The 12513-nt window shown below is 37.5% G+C and overlaps 1 non-coding gene across 1 annotated transcript; it reads left to right on the top strand.

Moving 5' to 3' along the window:
• The first annotated feature begins 5233 nt into the window (after nucleotides 1-5233).
• Nucleotides 5234-5340, top strand: LOC122737516. The gene has a single exon (XR_006354349.1). It is a non-coding gene; the product is annotated as a U6 spliceosomal RNA (small nuclear RNA).
• Nucleotides 5341-12513: the final 7173 nt, after the last annotated feature.

The raw sequence follows: 12513 nt of genomic DNA, 5'->3' as shown, positions 1-12513 counted from the left end.
GAGACCCTGACCTCAAGGAGCTTACATTCTTTTTTTTTCTTTATTAATAAAGTATTTTATTTTTTCCCATTACATGTAAAGATAGTTCTTAACTTTTGTTTATACAGGCTTTCCAATTTCAGATTTTTCTCCCTCCCCCCTCCCCTAGACAGCAGGTAATCTGATATAGGTTTTATATATATATAAATATACATATATACACACACATAATAACATTAATCCTATTTCTGCATTAGTCATGTTATAAGAGAAAAATCAGAGCAATGATGAAAAACCTCAAAATAGAAAAAACAACAGCACCAAAAACAAAAGAAATAGTATGGTTCATTCAGCATCTATACTCCACAGTTCTTTTTTTTTTTTTCCCCTGGATTTGGAGATCCTCTTCTATCATGAGTTGCCTGGAACTCTTCTGTACCATTGCATTGGTGAGAAGAATATAGTCCATCACAGTAGATCAACACTCAATGTTGATGATACTGTGTACAATGTTCTTCTGGTTCTGCTCATCTCACCCATCATCAGCTCACGTAAGACCCTCCAGGTTTCTCTGAACTCCTCATGCTCATCATTTCTTACAGCACAATAGTATTCCATTGTATTCATATACCACAACTTGTCCAGCCATTCCCCAATTGATGGGCATCCCCTCAACTTCCAATTCCTTGCCACCACATAAAGAGCAGCTATAAATATTTTTGTACATGTGGGTCCCTTTCCCCTTTCCACGATTTCTTTGGGAAAAAGACCCAAAAGTGGTATTGCTGGGTCAAAGGGTATGCATAGCTTTATCTCCCTTTGGGCATAATTCCAAATTGCTCTCCAGAATGGTTGGATCAGTTCACAGCTCCACCAATAATGCATTAGTGTTCCAATTTTCCGACAGCTTCAAGGAGCTTACATTCTAAGGGGGAAATCAAACATATAAAGGGAAGCTAGCATTGAAAAGCAGAAATTTGTCCAACCTAAAAATGTTGGAGATTTTTTACTTCTAGTGAGTCTGAAAGTCTTGTCTTCCTTGAAGGAATGATCAACTCTGACAGATAAAGTGATATATATTAAGAAGGAGAATTGTTTTGGAATTACTGAAATTTCCAAATGGAAATAGAATACCACAACATGAATACCAGACCATACTATACCTTGTCATAACTCCAGAGCAGGTGAAGAAATGTATCTAAGAGATGGAGATAAGCATACTTCAATGGCCAGGGAACTCACCTGACTATAATCGATGATAGACTGGAAAAATGGACTGTTTAATCTATCAAAGGTATACTAGTATCCAGTGTGATTAAAATGTGGTTTCATGATGAAGAATTAAGGAGTGTGTGAAAATCTTGGGAACTCAGCCAAATTGTGTAAAACAAATGTTTGAAGCTAAAAGTGAACATATTGTGTATTAATTTTAAAAAAAGGTTTATTGTATATCTATACACTTATTTTGCATATTTCCAATTAAATTGAATACCATTGTATATAAGCTCTTCAAATTTGTTTGTGTGTTGCACTTGAGTAGCTCTCAGACATGTCCGACTCATGTTGACCCCATTTAGGGTTTTCTTGGCAAAGATAGTAGAGTGGCTTGTGCATTATTGGTGCATAAACTGGTTTGAGTTTACTGAAGTAAAAAATCAGTCTGTCAAGGTCTCCTAGCAATGTTCACTTTTATAGTCTTTTAGCCTCCGTAAAATATAGACCTCTGATGGAAATGCTGAGAAGGACCCTTAATTATGGTAGTGTGAATGCTACCTCTATACACAGTGAAAAATCAGTTAGAGGTCTATTTGTTTTTATTGCATTGTTAAAAGAGCTTAGGATTGATTATTTTCTGGTAAGGTGGCTATGGTACTGAGAACCTGATGACCTAATTTGCTTCTCCTGTTGTTCTACGGAACTGGGGCTTTGGGATTTACATTTATACTACAGTCCTAAAATATATGATTCCTATAACTTATAACATTATACATAGCACAGTATTTCTACATTTCCCCCAAAGCTTCAATATATATATAAAGTTTTTTTCTTCCTCTTCCTTCATTCTCTTATTTTTAAAAAAAGATACAAAGTTTCCAAGTTAGAATAATTCTTTCTTGGTCTTTGCTAGGCAATTTACATTAATTCCTCAGAAAGCTTCATGGGATTGAAAATGTTTTGTTTAGTAGCATTTCTATAAGTGAAGTGAATATTCCAGTTTGAGCCCTTTTAGAAAAGATGACTGAATAAATCAAACTTTTTTGCTTGAGGCATAGATTTTAAGAAAATATGTGTCCTTGACAATTTCCCGTCAATAAACTAGTATAAATCTCTGACTAGCACTTCCTTCAATGTCTGTAAACAGTGAGTAGAAATTCAAACACCTGCTCTACCCTATGCAAAATGCTTCTTACTAGAAAATTGATTTGTTGATTTTTTAAATGCCTCTAAATGCCCAAGAATGATAAGCATCCCCATTAAATTTCAGATTGGTAAAAGTAGCAACATGTATGATTGACATGATCAAGAATGTCTATGTGCTGTTTACACATCCATTTTTTTTCTCTCGACATTATATTGAGGATGACGTGTTTGAAAGAGTGTGTGGCCTTGAGTTGTCAATCCTTTAGAAAACTCAGACTGGTTAGGAAGCCTCCATTAATGTCCTAGATCTAGAATGAATGTTAGAGCAAAATCCTCAAGGGACATAAGGAGAGAGAATTTTACTGTCTTCTGGACATAGAAATCCATTTGTTGAATTGTATGCTTTATTGGGTGCACTAGATTAAAGTAAATTTCTCTGTAAAACCAAACTAGGTAACAGATAACCATTGAATAAGATAAAATTTTTTAAAAAATCAAGATAATTACAAAGTTTGGCACTGTTGGGATTATAGAGATATGATACATTCAAATACTGGTGCTATAATTTGTAAATCAGTGGAAACTTTTTGGAAACCACAGTATCTTGCAAGGCTTTAAAAATTATCAATCCTTTGATACAATAATGCTTTCATCAGGAATATGCTCTAAGAAAGTTACCAAAGAGAAGTACACATATATGTTTTTTTTCTTTTCCTTCAGGGCAATGAGGGTTAAGTGACTTGCCCAGAGTCACACAGCTAGTTAAGTGTCAAGTGTCTGAGGCTGGACTTGAACTCAGGTCCTCCTGAATCCGAGGCCAGTGATTTATCCACTGTACCACCTAGCTGCCCCCACATATATGTATTTTTTTTTACATATAAGGTATTTTGGTTTTTCCATTACATGTAAAGATAGTTCTCAACTTTTGTTTATACAAGCTTTACAATTTCAGATTTTTCTCCCTCCCTCCCCTCCCTCCCCCCCTCCCCTAGACAGCAGGTAATCTGATATAGGTTATATCTATATATCTATATACATATACATATATAGATATAGATATATATACACACACATATATATACACATAATAGCATTAATCCTATTTCTGCATTAGTCCTGTTATAAGAGAAAAAATCAGAGCAATGATGAAAAACCTCAAAATAGAAAAAAAAACAACAGCACCAAAACCAAAAGAAATAGCATGGTTCATTCAGCATCTATACTCCACAGTTCTTTTTTTTTTTTTTCCTTTGGTTTTGGAGATCCTTTTCTATCATGAGTTCCCAGGAGCTCTTCTGTACCATTGCATTGGTGAGAAGAATATAGTCCATCACAGTAGATCAACACTCAATGTTGATGATACTGTGTACACACATATATGTTTTTAAAAGAAATTTATACACTAAAAAAAAGTTAACAACATTAATAGACTCTAGCAAGGCAGCATATGGTAAATTGGTCTTCTGACTCCACGGGTAAGTTAGTAACTCTTTGAATATCAGGCAGCTCTCTAAAATGAGAAATATGGATAATGGGTGGGGTAGGGGGAAGGAGGGACAGAAGAGGGGTAGAGTTCCCATATTGGGAAATCACAGACCTTTGATATAATGACCAAAGAATTGAATCTCTTTTTGGGTAGACACAATCTTCTCTAGATGTTGTTTCTCCTCCCTCACCTAATTTGCTTAGCACACAACAAATTCTTTTTCCCCCCCAATCTTTTTTTTTTTAATCATTAAAGTATTTTATTATTTTTTAGTTACATGTAGAGGTAGTTTTCAACATTTCCCCCAATCTTAATAGTATTTAATTTTTTTCCAGTTACATGTAAAGATAGTATTTAACATTCATTTTTATAAGATTTTGAGTTCCAAAGTTTTCCCCTTCTCTCCTTCCCTCTCCTTTCCCCTCCCAAAGATGGCAAGAAATCTGATCTAGGTTATATATATATACAATCACATTAAACATATTGCCACATTAGCCATGTTGTGAAAGAAGAATCAGAACAAAAGGGAAAAAGCTCAAGAAAGGAAAACAAAAACAAAAAAGAAGGAAAAATAGTATGATTCAATCTTCATTCAGACTCCATAGTTCTTTTTCTGGTTATGGAGAGCATTTTCCATCATGACTCCTTTTGGAACTGTCTTGTATCACAATAAGTTCTTAATTCAAGTTTGTCACATTATAGTTACAAAAACAAAAACCCACCCCCAAGCCCTACAAACAACCTAAAGGGGAATAACCATATCAATAAACTGTGGCCTATTATAATGCATTTGACTAATGTAGGAATGATTAATGTATTAGTTAGTTGGCTTAGTGGATAGAACACTGGCTGAAGTCAGGAAGGACTTAGTTCAAATATGATCTTTTATTAGCTGTATGACCCTGGGCAAGTTCTTAGTCATCTGGAGAAGGAAATGGCAAACCACTCTAGTATCTTTACCAGAAAATTCCATGGACAATATGTTTCAAGGGGCCACTAAGAATCAGACACAACTGAATAACAACAATATAGGAAATAAAAACAAATATGCAAAGACTGTAAGAAATCATGCAAAGGGAACAGCTAGGTGGCACAGTGGATAAAGCACTGGCCTTGGATTCAGGAGGATCTGAGTTCAAATTCAGCCTCAGACACTTGACACTAGCTGTGTGACCTTGGGCAAGTCACTTAACCCTCGTTGCCCCACCAAAAACAAAAACAAAACAAGAAATAATGCAAAGTAAAGGAAAGAACCAGCAAATTGGCATCCATACCATCTCGAACTACAATAAAAGGAAAACACAAATATGGGATTCATACAGACAATGAAAAAGGACACAGAGAGGGAACAACTAAGTTGTTATACTCTTGGAGTTTATTACATCTGCTATTTAAAGTTAAGTTCACGTGCTTGCCTTGGCAGCACATATAGTAAAATTGGAATGATACAGAGAAGATTAGCATGGCACCTGCTCAAGGATGACATGCAAATTTGTGAAGCATTCCACATTAAAAAAAATTTTTTGATAGTTCTTTAATCTGAAGTTTTGTTTTTGTCTATTTTCTTTCACAACCTGGCTAATGTGGAGATGTTTTACGTGACTACTCATATAACTTATATTGAATTGCTTTAGTTCTTGGGGGGTGGGGCGTGGAATAGGGAGGGAGGGAGGAAGAGAAGTTGGAACACAAAGTTAAAAAAAATTGATGGGGGGCAGCTAAGTGGCTCAGTGGATAAAACACTAGCCCTGGCTTCAGGAGGACCTGAGTTCAAATCCGGTCTCAGACACTTGACACTTACTAGCTGTGTGACCCTGGGCAAGTCACTTAGCCCTTATTGCCTTGCAAAAAAAAAATTTTATGCCAAAATTTGTTTTTACATGTAATTTGGAAAAATAAAATTCTAAATGAAAAAAAAAAGTTCACAATAAATTCATTACTCCACTCCTCAAAGGATCTGGCTTCTTTTTGGTTTAAGTACTCCTTCCAGAATTGCAACTCTAACACCAACATGTTGCAGCCAAGCTGTCTGAGAAGAATCTCTGGGGCTGAGGAGACTGGTTCTTGGACAGCAGGCACCAGACCTTTGCTTCCCTGGGCCTCAATCTTGAGGCCTTTCCAACTTGCTAGGACCTGCCAAGCTTATGTTCTTTTGGCACAGTCTTCAAGAAAATCCAGGACCATCTCTGTACTTTCCAAGAAGGCATTGAGATAAGCTTTCATGTGTTGTCATATAATTACAAAATTTGAGAATTTGAAGGGATCTGAGGGGCCATTTAGGCCAACCCATATCTGACTGAATTCCATTCAGCATCTGTAGCAAGTAAACATTCCAGCTTCAAGTTGAAGAACTCCATTGAAGGGGAACCCATTTTTTCCCCTGAGGTAACTGCAAGTCTACTTATCTGTAGCCCTAATCTATAAGAAAAAGTTTTTAGTGTTAGGCCTAAATTTGCTTCTGTGGAACTTCTACCCATTGTTCCAGGTTCGTTTGGCCATCTGGGGTCAAACAGAACAAATTTAATTTCTCTTCCATGTGAAAGCCCATCAAATATTTGAAGGCAGCCATCTCTACTGTTTCCAACTCTATACTCCTCTGCTCCTTCCTCTAACCTCTCGTCTTCTCTTCTCTAGGCTAAATACCCATGGTTCTTCAACGAACACTTAAATGGCATGAACCCAAGGCCTATCATCATCCTTGTTGCATTTCTCTGGACCCTCTCCAGTTTATCAGTGTCTTTTCTTAATCTGTGAATCTCAGAACAGAACACAAGATGCCTCCAGCTATGGCCTAACCTGTGCAAATGTTAATATTTTACTTATTAAAAACTTTTTTGGGGGGGTTATGTCTATATTGTTTGACTTTATTTTCTTTGGAATAGACATGTTGGAAAATAATCTGAATAAGAGATCAAATTCAGAGTCCAGGAAGCTCTCACTTTGAACATTTTAATTCCAGGTTGTGCAACATGCAGAGCAGGGGAGATACTTGCAGAGCAGTAGGAAAGCACTGGATAACACATTTTTGCTGAAAGCATTCTGTAAGTATAAAATGCTGTTAAATGATGTCTCCTAATGGCAAGTTGGATAATGCCTGGTAGTTGGAATTTTTAATGCAGAATTGTCTTGCTTATAGGAAATATTTGTTCAATAGAATATGAATTCTTTGAAATCCATTCCAGATGAGGTGAGAGACTTTGAATATGAAACATTATATATGCTATCACACTCAGCTAGTGTTATAGATCTTTGTTTTCTCCCTTCTAATTTCCATATTAATCTTTGTTACAAAGGGTGACTTACTGGGTAGGAGAGGGAAATAGTTGGGAATTGTGATTAAAAACAGAAGAGATCTATGTATATTTTTAAAAAATTAACAAAAAAAAAAAGAAAAGAAAAGAAAAAATTTTGAAAATCAGCACTCGCCAGACAGAAAAATGTCTTTTCCACAACTTGTTATATTTAACTGAACTCTAGTCATGTGACTTTGACATAATGGAGTCAGCTTACTATGGGAAGAAATGAGAGTGTTTGGATATTATATAAAGTATATAATTCTTTTTGTATCCATTTAGCGAAAGAATAAACAATGGATAACATCTACTTTTTTTTTTTTTTGGTGAGGCATTTGGGGTTAAGTGACTTGCCCAGGGTCACACAGGTAGTAAATGTCAAGTGTCTGAGGCCAGATTTGAACTAGGGTCCTCTTGAATCCAGGGCCAGTACATTATCCACTGCATCACCTAGCTGCCTCATAACATCTACTTCTAAGCTTGGTTCCTGGAGTATCTTAGATTGAAGCTACCCCCAGACAGTATATATGGTGCTCCAAACCCAGGAGTTCTGGGGAAGACATAATTCACTTTAACACATCACTAACTTTCTCCCCACCCCCACCCCCACCCCCCAAATTGAGTGGACAATGGGATATGGAACACATGATACAGTTTTTTGTTGTTGTTGTTGTTTTTTTAGTGAAGCAATTGGGGTTAAGTGACTTGCCCACGGTCACACAGCTAGTAAGTGTTAAGTGTCTGAGGCCGGATTTGAACTCAGGTACTCCTGACTCCAGGGCCAGTGCTCTATCCAATGCGCCACCTAGCTGCCCCTTCATGATACAGTTTTCAACCAATATTAGACGTAAATCCAGTAGGTCTAGTTATTAGCTGCAGGATTCAGAAACACTGAATTTGAGTATTAACTTCTTAAAATAAAATGTGAGGTATGAAGTTAGGAGGAGATTGAGGTCCCTGCAGCTAGTGCTTTTCCTTTCAATGTCCTTTTATTTGCAGAGACCACCAAATGCTTCTCACTACAGTTCTTTGTGAGTAGAGTGGGGTGGTGGGGAGAAGGTTGGTAAAGGCAGATCATGTATAGAAAGAAATGCTTTCCACTCTGCTCATCACCTTGCGTCCTTTGACTTGCCCATTTCTTATTTTGAGACCTTAGTTCCCATTTCTAGTCTCTGAATGGAATGTTTCACCCCTTTTGTCTCTTAGCTTTCCTTGACTTTTTTGGCTTTATTGGGGAGGAGGGAGGTGCTGACCCAAGAAAAGGAAAAAAAGATTTTTCGATGGCCATACATATTTAACACTGTCTCAGTCACCTGCCAGTCTCCTAGTTCTTTTCTTTCTCAAGGAGTTTAGGACCTTATTCCAAATCTTCCTCTCAAACTCAACCTCTGTCTTCAAACACAGGGACTTCCATACACATTGAACTTCCTTCAAACAATTTGGCTTACTAGTTTATCAGTTTCCTTAACTTCAATGATCTGAATCTATATTCCCCTTCAGTCATCAACAGGGATGTTCCTACAACTCACTGAACCCTTACTGTACTTATCTCTATGACCTTGAAATTTAACAGATGTAAAAAAAAAAAAAAAGGGAAAAAAAAGAAATTTAACAGATGTGAAACAGTGGACAGAATTCAGAAGACTTTGGTTTTAAATCCTATTATTTACTATCTGTGACCTTGGTAGAGTCCCTTAAGCTGTCTGGGCTTCAATTTTGTCATCTGTAAAATGAGGGGCTTATGGGGCAGCTAGGTGGCGCAGTGGATAAAGCACCGGCCTTGGATTCAGGAGTACCTGAGTTCAAATCCGGCCTCAGACACTTGACAATTACTAGCTGTGTGACCCTGGGCAAGTGACTTAACCCCCATTGCCTAAAAAAAAAATGAGGGGTTTAGACTAGATGACCTCTATGGTTTCTTCTAACTGTAAGAGTATCATCCTATGATCCTCTCTGATCACAGCCTGCAATTTTCTCCCTCAACCTGACCCCTGAACCTATTCCCCACCCTCACTTTGATTTATGATTTCTTCAGCACTCATTCTTGTCATTCAAAAACTGCTTTGTTCTCACTTTCCTTCTTTCTTACTCTCTTTATTTTTATTTTTTGGTGAGGCAATTAGGGTTAAGTGACTTGCCCAGGGTCACACAGCTAGTAAGTGTCAAGTGTCTGAGGCCAGATTTGAACTCAGGTCTTCCTGAATCCAGAGCCGGTGCTTTATCCACTGCCCTACCTAGCTGCCCCCTCACTTTCCTTCTTTCATAGCATTGACCCAATAGATTTTTTTCTTATTTATCATCTCTTTGAGCATTTGCCACATTTTGTTGTGATTCACATCCTCAAAGACTTTAGGTAGTCAATGAAGCAGAAGCAGATACTTTTCTGAAACTCCCTTGCTTTCTCCATAATTCTCCATAATTAGGATTAGGACTCCACTCTCTGCCCTTAGAACTAAAAGAGTCAAACAAAGCAAGACCAAAACTCTAACCTGCTTCTCAGGGCAACCTAGCCTGGGGGAAGAAGTTAGACCTCATGTCCTTCCCTTTAATTGTGTGAGTAAGATTTTCCCCATCCCTTAGTTATAAGAGATTTACTATAGTTATAAGTGATTTGATTAAGATAATAATCAATATATTAACTAAAAAAAATTGTGATTTATTCTATTTCATATAGATTGCATAAGGTTAAAAGGTTAAGTCTTTTCCCATATTTCTTAATTTTCCAATGACAAGCTTTAGGTAATATCACAAGATCTAGTAGTCAGCAATACTATATTTTAATAATCACGAGTGCCTATAAGAGTTCACCCTGTTGACCAGTGGCCTAACAATGATCCACCCTATTGTTATCATAATGCTGTCATTTATAGTCATTTAGATAGTTCCTTATATTTCCTAAGAATATGTTCTAATTTTAAAAATGTAACTAATGATATAATACAATACAAGTGTAACTTTGGAAGGGTATATAAACCCATGAATTTTGTGATTCTGGGTCTTTCAGGCCCAATGCCTGTATGACCGGATTTATTGGGAGGCTAAAACCCTCTCAATAAACCTATCGGTTTTGTTGAAGGACTAACCCTCTCTCAATAAACCTATTTGCTTCAGCCTGGAAACTTTGTTATTTTCGTTCTTCCATCAGACTTAAAAAATTTTTTGCAACAATTGCATGGTATCTTTGCAGTACCTGTAAGGACTCAGAGCAGGTGCGTGCCACAGGACGGAGTCACTCTTAGACTGGAGAGACTGTCCCAGTCAGGTAGTTTTAAATACACAGCCAATTCCAGGTACATATTCAACTGAGGCTACTCCCAAGCAAAGTGGCAGGATAACAGGGAGAATATTGACCATGCTAGATCTTCTTATTTCACAAAGGCAGGTCCTTGGAGTCCCACATGGGTACCTCCCTTTTATGTACCAAGTTCCTGTAACATATATTTTATATGGATTGTCAGTGCACCAAAAAAGGTTATCACCAGGTGGTGAGCCTTCCAGTCATATTTCTCTGAGATTAGCTAGGCTGGTCCTTGGAAGACAAACTCAAGTCTGTTTTCAGGGGACATGCTCAATCTTTTTCATCATATTAGAAATTCCCAGAGTTTATGTTCCAGTAGCATAGTTTTCAAGAATTCAGGGTTACCTTCATGCCATTAGAGGCACTGGAGTAGGACTTTGTGGAAGACAAGTCAGGAAGACCTGAGTTCAAATTCAGCCTCAGACACTTACTAGCTATGTCACCTTGGTGTGTTAAGATAATGGAATTTGGTAGATGTCCAGGGGTCCGACTTGATTGACTTAGTAGAGTTTGAATTAGGTATGAATGAGGAACTACTGAGTACCCACTTAAGGGTGATTGGATTTTAGCCACTAGACAACACTGAGGTTGGTGTGTTCTCAGAGGCTATGGACTGGGACATGAAGTGTTCTTAGAGGCTGTGGACTAGACATCAACAGGAGACTGCTTTCAGCCAATCAACTTGAAGAACCTCCCATTTCCAGGAGGAAGACAGGAAGTAGGAAGCAGATGCTGGCAAATAGAATCTTTCTCTTTTGGTTCGAGACATCAGTGTGGTGGCAGGACTTCATGTGGGCTGTTAGGAAAGCTAGGATTTCCATACTATAAGGAATTTGTCCTCAATCTTTCTCTCTCTTCACTATCTTATATCTTTTAATAAACCCTTAAAAGCCTAAACTCTTGGTGAATTTATCAGTGATTTTAGCCAGTTTCCCCCAAAAAAACTCGGGGGGGGAGGAGACAGATTAGAACCCACATTTAGATTTTTTAAACAACACATTGGGCAAGTCACTTAACCCTGTTTGCCTCGGTTTCCTCATCTCTAAAAGGAACTGGCAAACCACTCTAGTATCTTTGCCAAGAAAATCCTAAATGGGGTCATGGAGAACTGAACATGACTGAAACTACACAACAACAAATGACAGGAAAAGAAGATGGGTTGTCCACATAGTGAATATGGGATAAAACAGCTCAACAGCTTGGTGCTGCTGTTACCGTCATAATATCAGGAGAAAGTGAGGAAGGCTTCAGGATGTGGGGTGGATCCCTGTGATGAATATATGGAAGACATTGGCAAGAGTCACAGGTTGGGCAGAGACAGGGTGGTTGTGATCTGCATTATTGGAGGGAACTTACAAACCAAGAAGTCAGAAATCTATTTTGAGTTTGAGTATAGCCTTAGGGTTATAGATTTACTACTAGAAGGGACCTTGGACGTCCTTGTGTCTGACTCTCTGTGATCCCATTTGGGTTGTTCTTGACAGATACTAGAGTGGTTTGCCAGTTCCTTCTCTAATTCATTTTGCAGATAAGGAAACTGAGGCAAAGAGGGTCAAGTGACTTGCCTAGGGTCACATAGTTAGTAAATGTCTGAGGCCAGATTTGAATTCAGGAAGATGAGTCTTCCTCATTCCAAGCCCCATGCTCTTTATTTTATATGTGAGGAAAATGATGCTTAGAAAGATTAAGTGAGTTGCCCAAGGTCACACAGATGTGTCTAAGGTAGGATTTGAACACAGATCTTCTTAAGTCTCTCCAAGTACAACATTCTATGCACTATTTCAGAGGTGTCAAACTCAGTAGTACAAAACCTCAGAGTACAGCCCAAACAGATTAAAATGTAATTGGAAATTGTTTAACAAAACAAATAAAAATACAATGCAACATCATGTTAATTTGTTTTTCTAAGTCACTATGCAGCCTCCATAGGGATCTGTTTCTATGAGTTTGACACCACTGCATTAATATCATACCATCTCCTCATATTATTTCCTACCATAATTATGTCCTTGAGGACATATTTTCATTTTTAACTCAATATCTCCAGTACCTAGCATAATGTCTTACACAAAATAGGTACTTAAAAAATATATGTT

Source organism: Dromiciops gliroides, chromosome 1 (assembly GCF_019393635.1).
Source record: "Dromiciops gliroides isolate mDroGli1 chromosome 1, mDroGli1.pri, whole genome shotgun sequence".
NCBI classification, from domain to species: Eukaryota; Metazoa; Chordata; class Mammalia; order Microbiotheria; family Microbiotheriidae; genus Dromiciops; species Dromiciops gliroides.
This window is presented reverse-complemented; position numbering and strand designations above follow the sequence as displayed.